General features: G+C 35.4%; 1 long non-coding RNA gene across 1 annotated transcript in view; it reads right to left on the minus strand.

Moving 5' to 3' along the window:
• Nucleotides 1–3,304: 3,304 nt before the first annotated feature.
• Nucleotides 3,305–20,902, minus strand: part of LOC148007686 (uncharacterized) — a 50,395-nt gene continuing 32,797 nt past the window's right edge. Inside the window, exons 5-7 of the long non-coding RNA XR_015646674.1 lie at nucleotides 12,737–12,923; nucleotides 12,475–12,591; nucleotides 3,305–4,105 (exon numbers count right to left, since the gene is read on the minus strand). This is a non-coding gene — a long non-coding RNA (uncharacterized LOC148007686). The remainder of the gene's footprint in view (nucleotides 4,106–12,474; nucleotides 12,592–12,736; nucleotides 12,924–20,902) is intronic.

A 20,902-nucleotide genomic window follows, 5' to 3' on the forward strand; every position in this document is an offset into this window, starting at 1 on the left:
AATGAGTCCCATGCTATTTCACACATTCTCTTCTATTAGATTCAGTATATCTGGTTTTATATTGAGGTCCCTGATCCACTCGGGTTTTAGTTTTGTGCAAATTTACAATTATGGATTTATTTTAATTTTTCTATGCACAGAGAAACAGTTATAAGAGCACTATTTATTGAAGGTGCTTTCTTATTTCCATTGTATATTTTTGGATTCTTTGTCAAAGATCCATTTTCCCTAAGTTTGTGATTTTATATTTGCATCGGCAATTCTATTACATTGATCAATGTACTTGTCTCTGTACCAATACTATGCAGTTATGATCAATATCCCTTTGTAGTTGAGCGTGATGTCAAAGATGGTGATCTCCCTATCCATTCTCTTATTGGTAAGAATTGTTTTGGTATTCTTGGTTTTTTTGTTTGTTCTTTTTTTGTTTTTGGTTTTGGTTTTTTTTTGTTTGTTTGTTTGTTTGTTTTTGTTTTTGTTTTTATTTTTGGTGTTTGGTTTTTTTGTTTTTTTGGGTTTTTTTTTTTTTTGCCTTTCCAGATGAATTTGACAATTACTCTTTCCTTGTTTTTGAAGAACTTTGCTCAGATTTGCGCTAGATTGCTTTGAATCTGTAAATTGCCTTTAGTAGGATGGCCATTTTTACTCTGTTATTTCTGCCAATTCATGAGCATGGGAGATCTGTCCATTTTTTGAGAACTTCTTCAATTTCTTCTGGAAGTCTTGAAGTTATTTGTTTGGTTAGAGTTACCCTAAGATATTTTATATTATTTGTGGCTATTGTGAAGGGAGTTATTTCCCTAATTTCTTCCTCAGCCAATTTATGATTTGTATAAAGGAAGGCTACTGATTTATTTGAGTTAATTTTATATCTGGTCACAGTACTGAAATTGTTTATCTGCTGGAGAAGTTCTCTGGTAGAAATTTTGTAGTCGCTTATGTATAGTATCATATCCTATGCAAATAATGATACCTTTATTTCTCATTTGCCAATTTATATCCCTTTGATCTCTTTATGTTGCCTTTTTGTTCTTGATAGCACTATGAGTACTGTATTGCATATACATCAGCATAGGGAGCATCTTTGTCTTGTGACCCATCACAGTGGGGTTGCTTCAGATGTCGCTCCATTTAAGTTGACATAAGCTGTTTGTTTGCAATAAATTGTTTTTATTATGTTTAGGTATGGCCTTGGATTCCTGATTTCTCCAATACTTTAAACAAGAGTTGTTGTTGTATTTTTTACAAATGCTTTTTGTTCATCTAAGGAGCTGATCCTGTGATTTTTTTTTTCTTTGAGCTTGTGTATATGGATTTTTATGAGTTTCTTAAGTGGATTACTTTAACAGATTTTTATGTACTGAACATTTCAAATGTCATCTCTCTTTCTGGTTTCTTCCACAACCCACCCCCATCTCATTCTCTTCACCCCTGCTTCTATGATAGTGATTTCTTCATGTCCTCAACTCTAGACTCACTTCCCTAGCATTGAACCTTCACAGAAAAAATGCCTCCATGCCCATTAATGTGAGATAAGGCCATCCTCTGGTACATATGCATGTGGAGTCATAGGTTCCTCTATGTAGATTTTTTGGTTTATGCCTTTTCCTTGAGAGCTTGGTGCCTCTGATTTGTTGATATTGTGGTTCTACCAATGGGGTTGCAAAACACAATAGCTTCTTCAGGACTTCCCCTAAGTCTTCAAATCTTGTCCCAGTGTTCAGTATGACGTTTGGCTGCAAGTATCTGCATCTGTATTGATAAGACTCTGGCAGATCCTCTCAGCAGACAGTTATATCAGGCTCTGGTCAGGAAGCACTTCTATGCCTCAGAAATTGTATCTGTGTTTGGTACCTTTAAGGGATGGAACCCTAGGTGAAGCAGTCTCTGGATGTTCTTTCCTTCAGTCTCTGCTGTGCTTTTTGTTCCTGCCTTTTCTTTAGACAGGAGAAATTTCAGGTTAATATTGGTGAGTTTGATGAGTAGTCCTATCCCTCAGTTGCAGACTGTGCCTAACCTCTTCATATGTTTCCCCTTATTCTCTCACCCCATTTTTGGGTATTTCAGCTAAAGTCATCCCTAGTGGGTCCCCACTTTCCTGGCACTTGAGATTTACTGGAGGCTACACCTGTTCACCATCCTACATTGCTACACTCCTCTGTTCAATTTCCTGACCATCTGTACATCTACCCATTCTCCTCCCATACCTGATTGTGCCCCCCCTTTTCTTCTCCTTCTCCTATTTTTCTTCCAATTCCTTCTTTTCCTCTATCTTTTATGATAATTTTGTTCCACATTTTTAGTAAGAGTGAAATATCCATACATTGGTCTTCCACATTGTTGTACTTCATATGGTCTTTCAGTTGTATCGTGGATATTCTGGACTTGTCTAATGTCCACTTGTCTGTGAGTATGTACCATATGTGTTCAGTTCTGACTGGGTCAGTTCACTCAGAATGATATTATCTAGTTCCATCCATTTGCCTAAGAGTTTCATGAAGTCATTTTTTTAAAGCTGGTTAGTACTCTTTTGTGTAAATGTACCACATTTCTGTATCCATTCCTCTGTTTAATGGCATCTGAGTTTTTTCCAGCTTCTCCTTATTATAAAAAAGGGTGCTATGAATGTAAAGGAGCATGTGATGTCGTTATATGTTGGATCATCTTATTGGTATGTGCTCAGAATTGGTATAGCTGGCTATTCAGGTTGTATCTCCAAATTTCTGAGTGATTATCTGAGTATTCTGTATTCTCATCAACATCTTCTGTCTCATGAGTTTTTGATGTAAGCCATTCTGACTGGTGCGAGGTTTCAGAATCTCAATGTCCTTTTGATTTTCATTTCCCTGAAGATTGAGACATCCTTTTGGGCAAAGGGACAATACAAAATAATAATACTTGGCTTCCTTAAACTGCAATACAAAATGTTTGAAAGCTACTACGATCTTCAGAGGATATTAGACACTAAGCAATTGTGTCTACAGTTTGAGGGTTGACTACAAGAGTTCAAAGATATGTAATATTTCTACCTATGTAAAAGAAAGTCCATGATTCCTTAAATGTCTTTAGTTCAAATAACTATGTCCTACAATAGTTGGCTACTAGAGATAATACTGGAAGCAAAAACAATGACATAATGTTTAGACAGAAATGTTTGATTGAATTGCAGGTCATTTTCACACAATTTCTATCACCCCATGTTGTGAGATCTTGGGTATAATTCTTTCCCCTGGCTCCAGAATTCCCCTGGCTCTTAAGACTGGGAACATACCTCCACAGCTATATCAGAAATACCAGGCAGAGGGAATTTACAAGGAATATGACATTCACTTTTATTTTGTTATGATGATGTTGAGAATTAGTGTAAAAATCAATTTAGACAAAGTTCATATTTGATGGTAGAATTCATGAAAACTATTATGGTTCTTTATTGGAAAGGGGAAATGTGTTTAAAAAGGGAAGATTTTATTTAAAAAATATTAACTATTAGAATGCCACTGTAAATACAACTAGAGCTTTTGAAAAACATCTTGAAATTCTATAGACGAATCCCTCTAAGTATAAGGGAGAATATTTTCAGCAGAAACGAGAACAGCGACAGCAACAAAACACTTAAATGTCCTAAAAATGAGAGTGTTAGGTTCCTCACTCAAATTTCATCCAGGATATAGAATCTACTATTTAGCATATATGTATATTTTAATATATAACTCTATTTTAATAAGAAACATTTTTGGACAATGTAATAATCTATCTCCTGTAATATATTTATCCTCAGATAATATCTACAACTGCCTCGGTTTCCTCACTTGATCTGGGCACATCTCATTGGTCTTTCACTATTGGACTGGGTGATAGACCACATCAGTTCTTCCATAAAGACGATTTTGTGACATATTTTGCAAAGTACTAGATAGAGTTGCTTTACCTTTTGTTTTGCAAGAACTATTTTTCTATAAGCAAGAAACCACTTATCTGCATATCTGAGTATGTTTCTCATTCCTCCTGTTTTCAAGATGGCATCTTATCACACTGATCCTTCTTCAGCCAGCCTTCCTCAGTATTTAGTCATTTTCCATCCACTGGCCCTTCATTTGCTCTTTGGCTATAAATTAATTACAAAAGGACTATATTGTATTTTTTTTTGCTTTCATAACGAACTGCTTTACTGACCGTCTAAAATGAGTAATAAATATTAAAAGGAAAAAAGGCAAATAATTGCTTAAAGTCAGTGAAACCCCCCAAATATATTGTAATTAGCATAATTCTTGAGTACAAATTATGTGGCTGTGAAGCAAGTATCTCCTATAAAAAATGTGTTCCGGCTTTCTGTGTTTATATACATATTGGCAGGTACATTAAAGAACTGCAGAATTCAAAACATATCCTAGCCTTACTGTAACTTTGTATGGTAAAGTTAGGTGTTCTCTTAAAATATCCTCTATGATAACGACTCTTTTGTTTGTTTTGTTTTGCTTTGTTTTTGGAAGGAATGGGAGGAAAAATGGATCTCGGGTGATAGGAGAGATACTGGGGAGAGTTTCATAGAGTGGTTGAAGGGAAATGATGTGTAATGAATGAGAGAAAAATAAACATAATAGTAATAGTAATAAATAATAATAATAATTATTATTAATCTTAAATGTAACACGATGAAATTGAACAAGATTAGTAGTGAAGGGTAATAACTAAAAAATTTTGCTCAAGGCTATGTTTATATAAGTATATATGAGAGGAAAAGACACTTTAGAAACAGAATTATGTTTATTCTACTAAACGCTTATCTATCACCTGTTGGTAGAAGCAGAGTTCCATCTCTACTAGAAAGGTAAACAGATCTTTATTAAGTGGTTTGTTACAATGCTATCCCCAAATTGCAGGGACCCCAAAAAGCCCTGTTGGAGCCAATTCTGATATAAATATGTAGGGGTTTTAATTATGACTTCCAGTTTCAGTTATATCAATGTCTCCATTACATCATGTCAGTGTGATACCCCCAGTTTAGGGGTTCAATGTTTTTATTATGGTTACAACAAACATGGGAATTTTCATAAGGGCCAACAAGTTAATATTTTAGATACTGCATTCTTTCTTCTCTGTTGAAATGGAAGACAGTAACAAACCCAACTCATGAACAGGATGGTTAGCTATGCTCTGCAGGATGTCTTAAGATATCTATATGTATCTTGACTCTGTTATTGTAGTCTGACTGACTGTTTGCTAGTGGGATGGGTCTCCATATGATGTTTGTGTAGGTGAACTTTGTGACTTTCTTCCTAGAGTTGGAGTTTAGCCCTTGGTCTCACAAAATGGTGTTTCTTCAGAAACAGATTTGATTGGGATTTACAAAACGTTAAATGTTATCAATTTTGATAAGCAATTATTCTAAGAAGAATGATTGAAGAGTAGTTGATTTGAGGATCAAAATTTTGTTCCATATGCAGAATAAACCTCGGGTGGGATGGGCTTGTCTTCATGCTGACTTCTGAGCGCTACCTGCATTTAGAAGCAAACAGGATCCACCTGTAGGTCAACTGATTTAGATCATTCAGAAAAATACCCACCTTTCCTCCACCCAACCTCTTTACAGAACTTAATGCTCAATCCTAATGAAAAATAGCATATATGCTGGGTCAATCCAGAAGTGCTAATGACCATCACTGAAGAAAGTATATGCAATTAGTGTTGCCAAAATAGTGCCCCCTCCATGGTGGCTGAAGAAAGTAAATGTGCCAACTCTCACAATAATGGGATATTCTAAAGAACAACCAGCTTCAACACCTCAACTAATAAAGCTCTGTTATATAAATTGTAATGAAATTGAAATGAAAAGTATATAGCAGAATATGCACCTATATAGAATGAAGTATAAGTATAATCTAAACAATGGTTAAATAAATCAGTTTCACTTTTAAATCTGCATTTTGTATGTGCTCAGGGCAATTAATTCTGTCCATCTCCTTTTAAACTCAGTAAGCCTCAAGGGATTCACCCTGATCTGTAATTATTCTGTCAATTTGTATGTAATAGGATATGTCACCTAACAATGCCCTGCATTATCCTTATTCTTCCTATGTCTCTGAAGGTGAACATACCTTAAATAGTTCATGTAAAAGTCAGATATAGGATTTGACTTTGAGATGACTGTTTAAATTCTTTGAAAACAGCAATGTTATTTCATATTCGTTATCTCTCTGCATTCTACTAAGATTGTTTTGTAGAGGTTTCCATCTGTTTTTCTGTTTTCAAATAGTGTATGACACAGTGAGCCATATGAGGGAATCACTCGTTTAAGAATACTTTGGCTTGTGGATGTAAGTGCACGAATGAATTCTATGTCATAGATATATGAGAACCAAAAGTAATTTATGCCTAGAGAATTCATTTCTCATGAACATTTCCTTTGCTGTAGGCTCTTTGCTTTTCCTGTCATCATATTTTTCCCCTATCACAAATCTGCCCATGAAGCTAAGTGCTTCCTACTTTATCTTCACCTACATACGGTCTACAAGATTTTAAAATTCATATAAAAGTTGTATTCAGCAATTTGCTGGCCTCTTTTGTACTGATGAAACCACAAATTTGTGAGTATGTGTATATACATACTTGTGTATATACACTCATATATGATACGTTATATATATCCATATATATATGTATATACATATATATATATGAAATTGCTTAATGCCGATATCTGAAATAAGATTCAAAGTTTGGGTGCTGTTTTTTCTATGGTCTCTTCCTGAATTCTATCCTTCCATTGTTTCCTGTAATTTTTATGTCCATAGATTTCCCATAATTATTCCTTTAGTATTCAGATACAAATCTCTTCCTGTAATGACCCATAACTGACCATTCAAATGATAGTTTCACTGAAGGAAAAGGTCAACATTCCTAGCCATCAGGAATGTGCATATTAAAACTACAATGAAATTTTGTCTTTCAATTATTTGTTTGGGCAAGGGAAAAAAAACAAGTGACTACCAAGTCTAGGGAGCATGATGAGTACTAAGAATCCTTATCCACTCTAGTGGAAGGACTGCCCTTCAAAAAGCAGTATGATTTTTACCTTGGGAACCTGGGAATGTTGTAACTCAAGATCCAGGTTACCATTATATGCATGTAGACATGTGAGTCCATATCTTATTGTAGGCACAATTCCTCATTGACGCTGTATTAGTTAAAAATTTAAAGAAAAACAGTGTAGCTCTTCATACGGAAGAAAATTGTTAATGAATATGTGGTACAATATGCAATAGAATATTACTCATGTATTGAAAAACAAATAATGGGACTCCTAATTAAAGGAAAAAGAAAAAAACTCAAGCTGATATACTGAGTACCCCAAAAACAAACTTGGTACATATTAGATTATATTTGGATATTAGCTTATAAGTCATACAAAAGACCTGCAAAATTCTTAAATCCACAGGTGAACAGTATAGAGTTAGTGAAAAGATAAAGGGAAGTATTTAATGAGGAATAGTAATAATATAAACAATTTTAGCATTTCTTTGGGTTCTCATTGGAATGGAGATGTTAAATGTAGATGGGAAGACAAGACGATAGAGGTAAGTACTAATTGGAATAACCAAAACCATTTTGAAAATCTGTAAACATTTTAGTATTTAACAGAAATGAAAGTAATTTGAATGAAATCACCAAGAATAGAGAATGCCCTACTAGGTACAGCTATCTCTTGTCATGCAATTAAATCTCCAATTAAAAATATTGTTTATATCTAATATATATTTTTGGCCAAAGTTTCTTAATTCTCTACCCCCTCCAAAGGACTCAGACCTTTTCCTAAGCTACTGAGTGTTCTGTACTAACTGATGATGGCTCTATTGTGGAAGGAATCACTTACATTTCTATTGAGCATAGAGAGGACAAGCAGGTGCCTAACCAAAGCTGTCACCTACAGAATAGTGTTGGTGCTACTTAAACTTATTCTGCATGGTTCCTGTGGGAAAATTTAAACACCAACCCAAGTTTGTACTATTTGATCACAGTCAGCTGCCTACAGGATACACTGCTAAAGTAGTGGCAGCTGTAAGGGGTTAAGCAACCACTGTCTGACTGGATTTGAGGGTTACTCAGTGAGACAGATTACATTTCTGACATTGTTATCATGGCAAAGTACTTAAGTATAGGGATGATAGCAGGTATCGTTATTTGTTTAAATATTTATCAATAAAAAAATTTGCAAGAACATTGTTATACCCGTAGATTTATTGTATTATTTTACCATCATAAAAAAGTTCACATAGGCAGTAGATGGACTAAGACACAGAGATTTCTATATGGACAGTGTGCAGAGTGAAAGACTTTGGATCTTCCTGTCATAAATCACATATTGCCATCTAAATTCCTCCTTCATGGCTCAGAAAACTTTGTAGAAGACATTCTACAAAGATACTAAGGCCAGTACATTGTTCTGGGAGAAATGGAAGCAAAGCAATATTACCTCCAGACTAAATAGGATTGATGTACATGTGAGCACAGAGAGATAATGACACACGCACATGGTCTGTGCAATACACAGTTATTCGTGGTCCATGTACTGAGAGCAGGAATGATACCTAGTTTCCCACACATCACCAAGAAGCTATCTCCATTTGATCAATTATCCAAATGGAAAAAATAGTTTACCGCCATAGTACTTTACTGGGTACAGAATCCACACTGAAGATTAGGCCTCTTTCCACGCAGTATACAGAAAACAAATGTGAATCAAAAATAATTTTGAGTTCTTAGTTTTGAGTCATAAGGTACTATTTTTAACCATACTGGTGATTTTTCATATATTATGGCAGGGGACAGCAAATTTTGTATTTTAATTGGTGCATTTGTGGGGACCTATGTCTCTGTATCTATGTGCTTCTTGTGAGGTATTATTTATTTATTTTCTGATTACTTTTGCTCTTTGTTTTGTTTTACTTTATTTATGTTTTCTGTGTATGTGTGTATGTTTTCTAAGTGGAGAGAGAACAAGGAGATTTATGTGATATGGAGGTGGCAAGAACCAGGAAGGAGAAATGGGGTGCGACACAATTAGAATATAGTGTCTGAAACAAATCCATAATAGCAAGTAACCATTCCTAAGAGAGAAACAAAACGCATGAAGATACAGAAAACATAATTTGGTAGATATAAGATGTAAGTTAAGGAATATAGAAAAAAGTACAAACTAAGAAAAATTGGGAAGATACTTTGCTTGAGGAAGTAGCAAGAGCAAGTGAATGAAATTATTAAAATCATGGAAATCTAATTCTAATGATTAAACTGTTTGCATATAATGACTTTACCTTAATTATTGGCTGTCTTTGCCACAGAGAAATGAATAATAATTTAAAAGAAATTTAAATCTATTTTGATATCCAAAAATAAAACAAATGTAGCAATTTTCTCCCCATTATACTGGAAATTTAAATACAGGCAAATTGCAAAAGGTAAGATGATAAGTTCTTGCAGTATCATACTAAAAATTTAGGTCTAATCAATTACAAATGTTTAGAAATTTAGAAGTATCTGGGTACATATTTATTGATGTATACAGAAATTTAACTGGAACGGAAAAGGAAAGATTATTTTCTCATAGCCAAATGTGGATGTCTGCATCTGGTAAGAGAGATTTAGGATTATTTCAATACAAGTTCCAACTCTGAAGTATTTATAGAAACTTGTATAGCTACATTGTAAACAAAGGTCAAATACTGGTATATTTTACAAGTATTTTTATGAGGAAAAATCAACTGAAGATGTATGGAAAGTGAGAAAATATCTAACACAGTTTTTATATAAGACTTGACAATAGATCTATCTTAGCTTTCATGTGTCTGTTCTTTAGCTAGTTATCTGATAGTAAATTTCTAATATTTTACCACATAGTTGATTGGACGTTAATTGAAATGGTTTGGTGGTAAGTTGTTATGTGGGTACTAAAAGCCCAAAATTTTTGGTTCTTGTTTTCAGCTTTCCAAATATCAACAATTGCCATGTTCTCATGAATCCTCCAAATTTCTCAGAAATCTAGCAGATGTCTTTTTTCTATGGGTTTAGTTGAAAGGTTGCCCTGTTTTCTAAAATTTACAATTTTACCTAAAATTTGCACAATTTGTCTAAAATCTAAAATTTTCCTTCTCCTCCCCAAAAGACTTTTATTATTATTATTATTATTATTATTATTATTATTATTATTATTACTATTATTATTATACATATTTCTTTACTTGCATTTCAAATGTTATTCCTTTTCCTGTTTGTCCATAAGCCCCCCATTTTCTCCCCCTCCTCATTTGGGTATTTCCCCCGATCCATTTCCCCTTACTGCCCTCTCCTCCATATTTCCCTGCACTGGAGGTCCAAACTTGGCAGGTCCAAGGGCTTCCATTGCCACTGGTGCTCCAACAAGTCTATTCTTTGCTACATATGCTGTTGTAGCACTAAGTCAGTCCATGTATACTCTTTTGGTAGTGGTTTAGTTCCTGGAAGCTCTGGTTTCTTGGCATTGCTGTTCTTATGGTGTTGAAAGCCAAAAGTCTTTTTTCTTCCTTAAGCTCAGTTTAAATACTGTTCATGATATTAACAAACTTCTCTTTTATGACTTACTTTCTGTCAAAGGTCTACTGACTGGCTCACATTGATGTGATAGGATCCTAGTTTCCATGGAGGGTACTGAAAGTGAAAGAACATATTTAGCTTTAAACTGAGTTAATATCAGTATTACCTAGAAAGCATCTTTCATGATTTGCTCTACTTTTAAATCCACTCCTCAAAGTAGTCTAGTAATGAGATTAAAAAAAAAATTGTAACAAGAAAATCTGAAGCACCCTTTCCATTAGTTCATCCAGAAGGAATTAAATCACTGATGTTTGCATCACTCAGTCTTGAAAGGAATCATTCCTACTTTTTTTGTAACATGCTATGCCATGTTTAATTGATATGTTTCAGGGAAACTTGCTTTTTTTGAGAGTTACATTGGAGAAGTGGATTTGGATCATAGGAAAGATATGGGAGAGGACTGCATTGGGTATTTAATGAATGAGAGAAAAATTTTAAAATAAATAATAGAAAATCTTAAATGTAAAACAACAGAAATTGAATAATGCTAACACTCAAGATCAAGATTTCCAAATTTTGGTTTAAGCCAATATATTTTCTAAGTATATATGCCATGAAAAAGACACTTTAGAAACAGAGTTATTTTTATCCTAGAAAGCATAATTATCTTACCAGCTACTGGGAGGAAAAGAGTAGAGGAAGGGGAAAGAAGGGACAGGATCAGGTGTAGGAGGGGACAAAATGATATGCAGACTGTCAGGAAATTGAACAGATGTGTAGAGCAATGAGGGATAGGGGACAGTCGTTAGCTTCCAGAAAGTCCCAGATGCCAGAAAAGCCAGAGGCTGCCAGGTAGCAAAGGGGATGAGTTTAGCTGAACTGTCCAACAAAGGGAGGAAGAAATTGTAGAGACAATATCCAGAGGTTAGGTAAGGCTCCCAGTTGGGGAATGGGATCTCCAAATTTTAACTCATCTCCAAATTTTAACCCAGAATTTCTCCAATCTAATGGCAATACAGGGACAAAGTGCAGAGCACAGCCTAATGGAAAGCCCATCTAGAGATTTCCCCACATGGTGATCCATCCCATGTACAGACATCCAACCCAGACAGTATTGCTGATTTCAAGAAGTGCATGCTGACAGGAGACTGAGAGAGCTGCCTCTTGAGAGGCTATGCAAGAGACTGACAAATACAGAGGCAGATGCTTGCAGCCAATTATTGAACTGATTGATACAGTACAATTGGACGCAAATTGAGGAGTTAGGGAAAGGACTCAAGGAGGTGAATAGTTTTGCAACCTGCTAGGAAGTACAACAATCTCAACCAACCATACCCCCCAGCACTCCCAGGGTCTATACCACCAACCAAAGGTAGACATTGAAGGATTCATGGCTCCAGCCACATATTTATCAGAGTGTGGCTTTATCTGGCATCAATGGGAGAAGAAACACTTTGTCTTGTAACAGTTAGATGCCCCAGTGTAAGAGAATGCCAGGACAGTGAGGTAGAAGTGGGTGGGTCAATGGGGAACACCCTCATAGAAGCAGGGGTAGGGGGAATGGGATATTGTTTTGCATAGGGTAAACCTGGAAATGATATAACATTTGAAATCCAAATAAATAAAATATCCAATTAAAATGAATAATTAAAAATATGAAATTAAAGTGTTCTTTAAGGAGGAAAAGCTTTGTCCTACATGCAAAACCAAACTAATTTTCAGAGGAATGGGAGGTCTTCATGTTGAATTCTCAGCACTTAATGCATTCAGTAGCAAAGATTACAACTGTCTTCTTTTCAGAAAGCCTCTAAGCACAATGGTACAGAGGAAATTGGTGAGCTGTAATGAAAGCTAGTATGTGTTTTGGGACAATCTAAAAGTGTTAATGTTTATTACTAAAGGAGTTACCTTCAATTACTGTTGCCAGAAATACTGCCCCAATCCTTGCTGGCTGTGTGTTGCCACTTTCACAGCTTCAAGACTTCAACTAATAAAGTCATATTAGTTATATAAATTGGAGTGCAACTGAAATGAAAAATATTTGCAAGAGTACACCAATACAAAATGAAGAATAAATGTATCACACATAATAATTGTCAATTAAATTAATCAATTAAATTAAACATTTAAATTTCTACTATGTATGTACTCCTGGCAAAATATTTCTCACCATCCATTATTTCAGTCAGGCAGCCTCAGAGGATTCTCATTGATCTTTAACAATTGTGATGACTTGTGTATATCCTGATGTGGCAGAAAACAGGGTACTGCATCATTCTTTCAACGACTCTGAAGAAGAGCATACATTAGATGTCCCAACTAGTATAGGTTTTATCTTGGAGATGACTCTGTAAATCCTGTTGAAAAAATAAAAAAAAAAGTTAAATTGTATTCTTCGATCCCTCTGTGTTCTGACAGGCCCAAAGTTGGATCCAGCTCAAGGGAGTCCCCAAGACATGACATAAATACTGAGGCTATGGGGCATTCACGAAAATAGACCAATCCTGACTGTCCTTCAATAGGATCAAAAAGCAGCTGAAAGAGTCATCTGCTGATATGTGCACCCAACCAATGAACATGACCTCTCTGATTGAATTATGGAAAATCTGGAGGAAGGTGAGGAGGAGGGGAATACTGTCAGAGGACCACCGGTCTTAGATAACCTGGACTCCTGTGATCTCTCAAACACTGGATCACCCCTCGGCTGCATGTATCAGCTGAGATGAGGCCTTCAACACATATAAAGAAACGATCTCCTGGGTCTGGGTTCAGTCAGAGAAGATGCACCTAATCATCAAGAGACTGGAGTCCCCAGGAAGTTTAGAGTTCGGTTGGGTTGGGTGGGGTTGGGGCATCCTCTATGACATTGGAAGCAGGGTCGGGAGGAAGTATGGGACGTGGAACTGTCAGGGGGTTGTGTGCACCAGGAGGGGAGTATAACCTGTGGTGAACTTTTTGTAGAGTTTTCCATCAATCTTCTTGTTTTGTTGAAAGGTATTTGTGTGAGCACAGAGGTAAACAAACTTTCAGGCATAACTTCGCTTGAGTCTTTAAGGAAAAGAATGAATAATTTGTCTATTATCTATGAGTACCAAAGGTACTTTCTTCCATGAGAATAAATTTTTAATGACAATTTCATTTGTAGTAGGCTGATCTACCTACTATCGTATTTTTATTTTATTTTTCCTATTAAATATCTACCATGAAGCGTAGAGCTTCATATCTTCATATCCCTATTCAGGAACTACATGTTTCATAAATTTATTAACAAATTTGTATTCATATTCTGGATGGTTTCTTTTATACTGATGAAACAGCAAAATTGTGTGTGTGTGTGTGTGTGTGTGTGTGTGTGTGTGTGTGTGTGTTTGTGTGAGTGTGTTGAAATTGCTTAATATCCCCAACTAAAGTGTGTTTCAATGATTTAGGTACTTTATTCGCTATGGTTTGCCTCTGAATACTAATCTTTCCATTGCCTTCTGTACCCCAATTTCCACGTCTGTTACTTATGTATCTTTTTGGTATTCAAAGACAAATTTCTTTCTCTAATTACCCATAAGTGACCATGAAATGATGGTTTCATTCACTGAAAAGTTCACCATCCTTAGTAATCACAAATATGCACATTATAACCATATCACAACTTTATTTTTCACTAATCAGTATGGTAAAGTTCATACATGCTAATTAGGATGATAAGTAATAATAAAACTCATCCACTGCTGGTGAAAAAAAAACCACTAGTACTGCCCCTTTGGAAATCAGTTTGATTTCTGGGAATGGTTGACCTAAAGTTACAGGTGTACCATTGTTGGACATACATCCATGGGAATCCATATCATATTATAGAGATGCTTACTAGTTCCTCTTCATTGCTACAATATTCACATTACTTATAATTAGGAAATACCCTTCTTTTCCATAGTGGAGAAATTGATAATGAAATATGCTTTATTACAAAAAATACTGCTAAGCTCATAAAAATGGAAATATGGGACTCATAGTTAAATGGATGGAACAAACAAACAACGAAACAACAACAATAAAAACAATAACAAAACCTCATTATGCATTATCGAGATCCTCAAAGACAAAAAGAGTCTGTATCAACTTATATATGGATGTTTTAAGACATGAAAAGGGCATATAAGAATTAGGATGGAGGGAAGGATTTTGTGAGGATTGAGAGATAATATAAATAATTATGGGGATATTTGGGAGTGACATTGGGATAAGGCAATTAAATGGAGATGGGGAATGAAGAGGATAGAGTGGAATATTAAGGAGGACAGCTAAAACTGTGTGTCATATCAGTTCTTAATATGTAACATAGATAAAATAATTAAATAAATTTTAAAAAGTAATGGGAGGGAATGACCAAACTAGACATCTCTCCCCACAAAATGAAATCTTGAACCCAATGTATTGGCTACATCTATTATATTTTTTTGGACAATGAGTCCTCGTTGTAATGCTCCAAACACTTCAAACTATTGCCTCAGCTATTGATTGCTCCAAACAACTGATGATAGCTTTATTGTTGAAGACAATACCTAAATTTCTTTTGAACATAGAGAAGACAAGCAGGTGCCTACCTAAAACCTTTATCTTTTGAATACTATTGCTGGTACTTAAATGTATTCTGCATAGTTACTGAGGGAAAACTTAAACACCAACCAATCTCTGTACTATCTGATCTAACACACTCAGGATATACTGCTTCAATAGTGGCACCTTCAAGAGAGTAAGCAAACACTATCTGACTTGATTTGAGACAATGAGACAGAACACATTTCAACCATTTTTCTCATGACAAAATGCTGGAGTTTAAGGCTTAAAGCAGGTATTATTGTCTGCTATAGAAATGAGCTACAAAATGATTCCTAATAACATTCTATTATTGCCACCTATTAATATACTGCTCTACTGTCATCACAAAAACTAGCATATACAATAGATGGGGCTAGATACTGAGATCTATATATGCCAATATACAGAGCGGAAGACCTTGGATCACCCTCTGTAAATGAGTCATTGCCATCCAATCTCTTCCTCATGCCTCAGGAAAGATTTGTAGAAGAAATAGTAGAAATATTGTAAGGCACAATGATATGGGGAGGACTCCAAGCAAGTCAGCAATAATGTCGAGATATAGCAGGACTGATACACATATGGACTCATATAAATCAGGAAACCATGAATAGTTTTTGCACAGGTTTTTCAGGTAAAAATTATGTGTGGTCTAACCACTAATAGCTGGAACTGAATGTGATCTTCCTCACTAAGAATCTCTCTCCACTTGACAAAATTTTCTAATATCAAAAATGAGTTTGGTCCTGTACAGTTTCATGGGAGTAGAATACACACTCTGGCAGAGGTTTCATTCTACCTTAATGAATCAATGGTAATTTTGAATTTTTTTGATTCATAATATATTATATTTTTAACGATTCTGGTAATTTCTCATACATTATGAATCCAAATTTAATATTTTCATGGGCTTTTCTCTAAAAGCATGTATCTCTGTATGTCTATGTGCTTCTTGTGTTTTACTTTTTCTGATTCCTTTGGTTGTTTGTTTTGTTTCAGTCTAGTTAGTTTTTTCTTTTCATGTTTTCCAAGGGGTGGTGTGAGAACATGAGGAATTAGGTCATTGTGGTGTTAGAAAGAGTCAGGGAGGACAGAAAGTTGGCATTAGAATATATTGTCTGAAAAAAATAAATTTTCAAAAATTACTAATTCAAGAGCTAATACATATTCCATATTCATTCATTCTAAGGTATTAAATTTTAAATAAAGTGTGTGTGTGTGTTTGTGTGTGTGTGTGTGTGTGTGTGTGTGTGTGTGTGTGTGTGTGTGTGTGTGTTGTGCCATGACAACATGTAATGGTCACAGGAAAAATTTGGGGATAATGTTCATTACATGCACATGTACATGTATTCTAGAGAGTAAACTCGAATTGCCAGGCTTAAACAGCAATCACCTTTCTCTGAATTGTCCGGGTGACAGGATGCCTAGGTAGCCCAAATATGTTCAGAAGAGGAGAGGGAGGATAGGGCAAGGGTTGTGGGAGGGGTGGTGATTTCAGAGAGTGACAGCAAGCCGAATGTAAAGGGAAGGAGTAAAATATAAAATTAATATTTAAAAAGTTAAAAATAATTTTCACATATGTATTTTCTATTTGGGATAAATATATAGTTCAGAAAACTAATAATATCATGGGTCTCTACTTCACTGGAGTGGAGATTTAAAAAAAAACTGGTATATAGATGAAGGGAAACTAGTGACAGACTAAGTGTCTTAGAAAGGCTTTTATTTCTGTGAACAGAAACCAGGAGCAATGTAACTCTTATAAGGATCACATTGAATTGTGGCTGACTTATAGGTTCAGAGGTTCAGTCTATTATCTTCAAGGTAGAGGCATAGCAGTTTTGAGGCTACTCCAAGAAAACTACATCTCAAAATAGTGCCACTAGCTAGGCCAAGCATATACAAACCACTGAATTAAATAGTGATGCTTGTTGAAGCTGAGATTTGCAGAGTGAATATGAGGAAGGATAAATATCCCTAAAGTCATTTTGAATAAGGCATATGGAAACAAAGTTCTGTAAAAGAGACTTCACTACACAAATATACATATAAACATTTTCAAATAGGGTTAACTAGTAATAAGACAATGATTTTCCACTGGATAGTATAGCCTAACAAATACGTCATCCAGAGCCAGTATCAGTATTGGGTTGTCTACTTTGAATTTACATTCCAGAGACTTCCAATTCAGTCCATTACAAACCTTCTTGCTTACCATACAGAACTTGAAATTAAGACCCTATGGCTGAAGTCAACACGTGCTTAAGTCAAAGATCAGAGAAAAATTTATCTAGCAATGTCCAATAAGCTTGATTCTACTGTTTATATTAGTGGAAAGCTTTCATAGTACCAGAATATATGAAGCAGGCTACTGCAGGAAAGACGTAATCACCACTTTGTCAAGCTTGGAAATACTTCCTGCCAATTAATTTCAACTGATACAATGGCGAATTGCCTATCATGAGAATAACCAAAATTTTTAATTGGAATTGTGTCACAAAATGAAATCTATAATTGGCACTCTTTTCTTTAGTAGGATCATGCACTTAAACAGGGCCTTCATACTACTTGCACATCTACCACTATTACTGTGCTAAGTCATACTGATTTAAATCAACCCATAATAAGTCATAATCATACCAATAAATTAGTGTACCCATGAAAAATATTCAGAGAATAGAAAATCATGCATAGACTTGTATACTTGTATAAAATGAGTAGGCATATTTTATTGTTTAAATGGGAAGGCAGTGTTTCTTTATATTATGTAAGTTAATGTATGTAATTTTCAGTTTAGCACATATAGTATTTTCTGTGTAAAACTATGTGGCATAATAATAATGATATACATGGGGAGAATGGGGAGGGGAAGACCTATAAAGAAGAGGAGAGGCAGGGATTAGGGGGATGTTGCCCATAAACCAGGAAAGGGAATAACACTCAAAATGTAAATAAGAAATACTCAAGTTAATAAAAAAAAGAAATACTTAAGTTAAAAAATAAAAAAAAATAATGATAATAGGGCTGGAGAGATGGCTCAGTGGTTAAGAGCTCCGACTGCTCTTCCAGAGGTCCTGAGTTCAAATCCCAGCAACCATATGGTGGCTTACAACCATCTGTAATGGGATCTGATGCCCTCTTCTGTTGTGTGTGAAGACAGCTACAGTATACTTATATATAATAAATAAAATAGATCTTTAAAATAATAATAAAAAAGATAATATATGTTGTATGAAATTCTTAAAGAACTAAGAAAAGTAAAATAAAATGTCTGCAAAAAAATAATAATGATATACACAAAATAGTTGATAGATTCCATAAACCTATGTGGATGGTTCATTCCATAGATTCATGGTCATTAAATAATTAAAACAGTGCATGTAGAAGAAAGTATGATCATGATATACATTAAAGATTTTTGAGCTTAAATGGGGGATGGATAACAGGAAAGGAAATGTGAGTGATGCATCATGATACCAAATTGCTAGCATCAATATACTATGTAAATTTTATGATTTTTTCCCTTAACCATTTGTGGATATTCCTTGAAAAAATAGAGCTCAAATTGTTGAAATCCATAACATAGTATACAAAAGTAATAATAGAATTAATCATATGTAAGCAATTATTAGTGGACAATATTTATTTCCTTAAATACCCTCTCTGATTTTGCAACCAAAATATTTCAGAAGTGTTACAAAACAGTATATATATATATATATATATATGTGTGTGTGTGTGTGTGTGTGTGTGTGTGTGTGTGTGTGTGTGTGTGTGTAAGAGAGGAAATGTATACTTTAGATACAGCAGGCTTTTTAATCTAGGAAAAAAACTATAACCTATCAAAGTTTAATAGAAAATTGCAGACAAAAATTCTTTAACATGGAAAGGCATGTTGGACAGATCATTTTTTAATAGAGATGGAGGTTGAAGCCTTTTTAGTGTAATCATCCTGTAGGGAGGCTTCAGTGGTTGCTTTAACAAGGAACTGATTTGTCCTGTACCCCTGTGAGGAATAAAAAAAACAGGGGAGAATAAACTATCCTATCAGGGAATTCTGAGACATACATGCATTCAGAGGCAAACAGCATTCACCTTTTGGGCTGAATGTTCTCATATCACACAATGCATCTCCACATAGTACACAGCCAGTTTTCTGGCCTTACTGAAAACGAGTACAATTCTTGGCAGTGATCTGAGAGTATTAATGGACATAACTGTGGGAAGATTCTGCATCTAGAGCTGACAAGAGCACTGCAACCTCCTTGGATTCTGAGGAAAATAACATGGTCATTCTCACATTGAATGATTACTTTTTAAGTAACTTGTCACAATTTTTAATTAATCATTTTATTCATTGACATTTCAAATGATAACCCCTTAACCTGTTATCCCTTCACAACACCCCATCCCATCCCGCTCTCCCCATCCACTTTGCCTCTATGAGTTTGCTTCTCCACCGATTCATCCACTCCTGCCTCACCACTATAGCGTTATCCTATGGTGGGGCATAAAGTACCAACTGGCATCCCCCTGTGGATGTCAGATAAGGCCATACTCTGCTACACATGTATCTAGAGCCCTGTTGAACTCGAGGTATACTTTTTGGTTGGTGGTTTAGTCTCTGGTAGCTCTGTGTAGTCTACTTAATTCATACTGTTCTTCCTATGGGGATACAATCCCCTACAGCTCCTTCAGTACTTGCCCTAGCTCTTCCATTGTGGTCTTCAAGCCTCAGCCTGATGATTGCCTGTATCTGCAACTATTTTGCTTAGGTGCTGATAGACTCACTCACGGAACAGCCATATTATGCTCATGTTTACAAGTGCTTCTTGACATCGACAGTAGTGTTAGGGTTTGGTATCTGCAGACTGAACGGATCCCTAGATATGGCGGTCTCTGGATGGCCTTTCCTTCAGGTTCTGTTCCATTTTTTGTCCCTGTCTTTCCTCTTGGCAGGAACATTTCTGGATTAAAATTTTTGAGATGGGTGGGTGGCCCCATTCCTCAACTAGGGGTTCTGCTTATTTACTGCAGGTGTTCTCTTCAGGTTCTATCTCTCCTTTGTGGGTTATTTATGCTAAAGTCATCCCTGTTTGGTCCTGGGAGCCTCTTGTTTTGCTGGCATCTGAGAATTCTTAGTAGCTACACTCAGTTCCACATTCCCCACTGCTAATTATTTCTATCCAGTTTCCTGACTTTCTGTACTTCTCTTCTATCCCTTCCAATACCTGATCTTGTCCCTCTTTTTCCCTCTCCCCCCTCACTTCCTTCCAGGTCCCTCCCTTCCTCTATCTCCTGGAAATGTTTTGTTCTCTCTTCCATTTATGATCGATGCATCGACATTTTGGGTTCTGAATTCTTAGCCTAGATATCCCTCAACACTGTGTCCATAAACAACTGAATGAATATTGAAAATATGGTACATTTACACAATGAAATATAACTCACTTCTTGAAATAATGAAATCGTGGAACTCTTACTTAAGCAGATAGAACTAGAGAAAAGTCATTGTGACTGAGAAAAATCATCCTGAGTGAGGTACTCAGAACCCCAAAGAAAAATTTAGATGTTATCACTTACAACTGCTTCTTAACTTTTAATTCTTACAAATGCCTGTAAGAATCCTTAAATTCTCAGTGGTAAGATATGGAGTAAGGAACTGTAAAGGATGGAAGTTTTTCCTGAATAACTAAAAAGTATAATTAAATCTGGAGATATTTGATGTAATATGATATTGGAATAG

The sequence above is a fragment of the Rattus norvegicus genome, chromosome 1, assembly GCF_021556685.1.
Source record: "Rattus norvegicus strain SHRSP/BbbUtx chromosome 1, alternate assembly SHRSP_T2T, whole genome shotgun sequence".
In the NCBI taxonomy this organism is placed as follows: domain Eukaryota; kingdom Metazoa; phylum Chordata; class Mammalia; order Rodentia; family Muridae; genus Rattus; species Rattus norvegicus.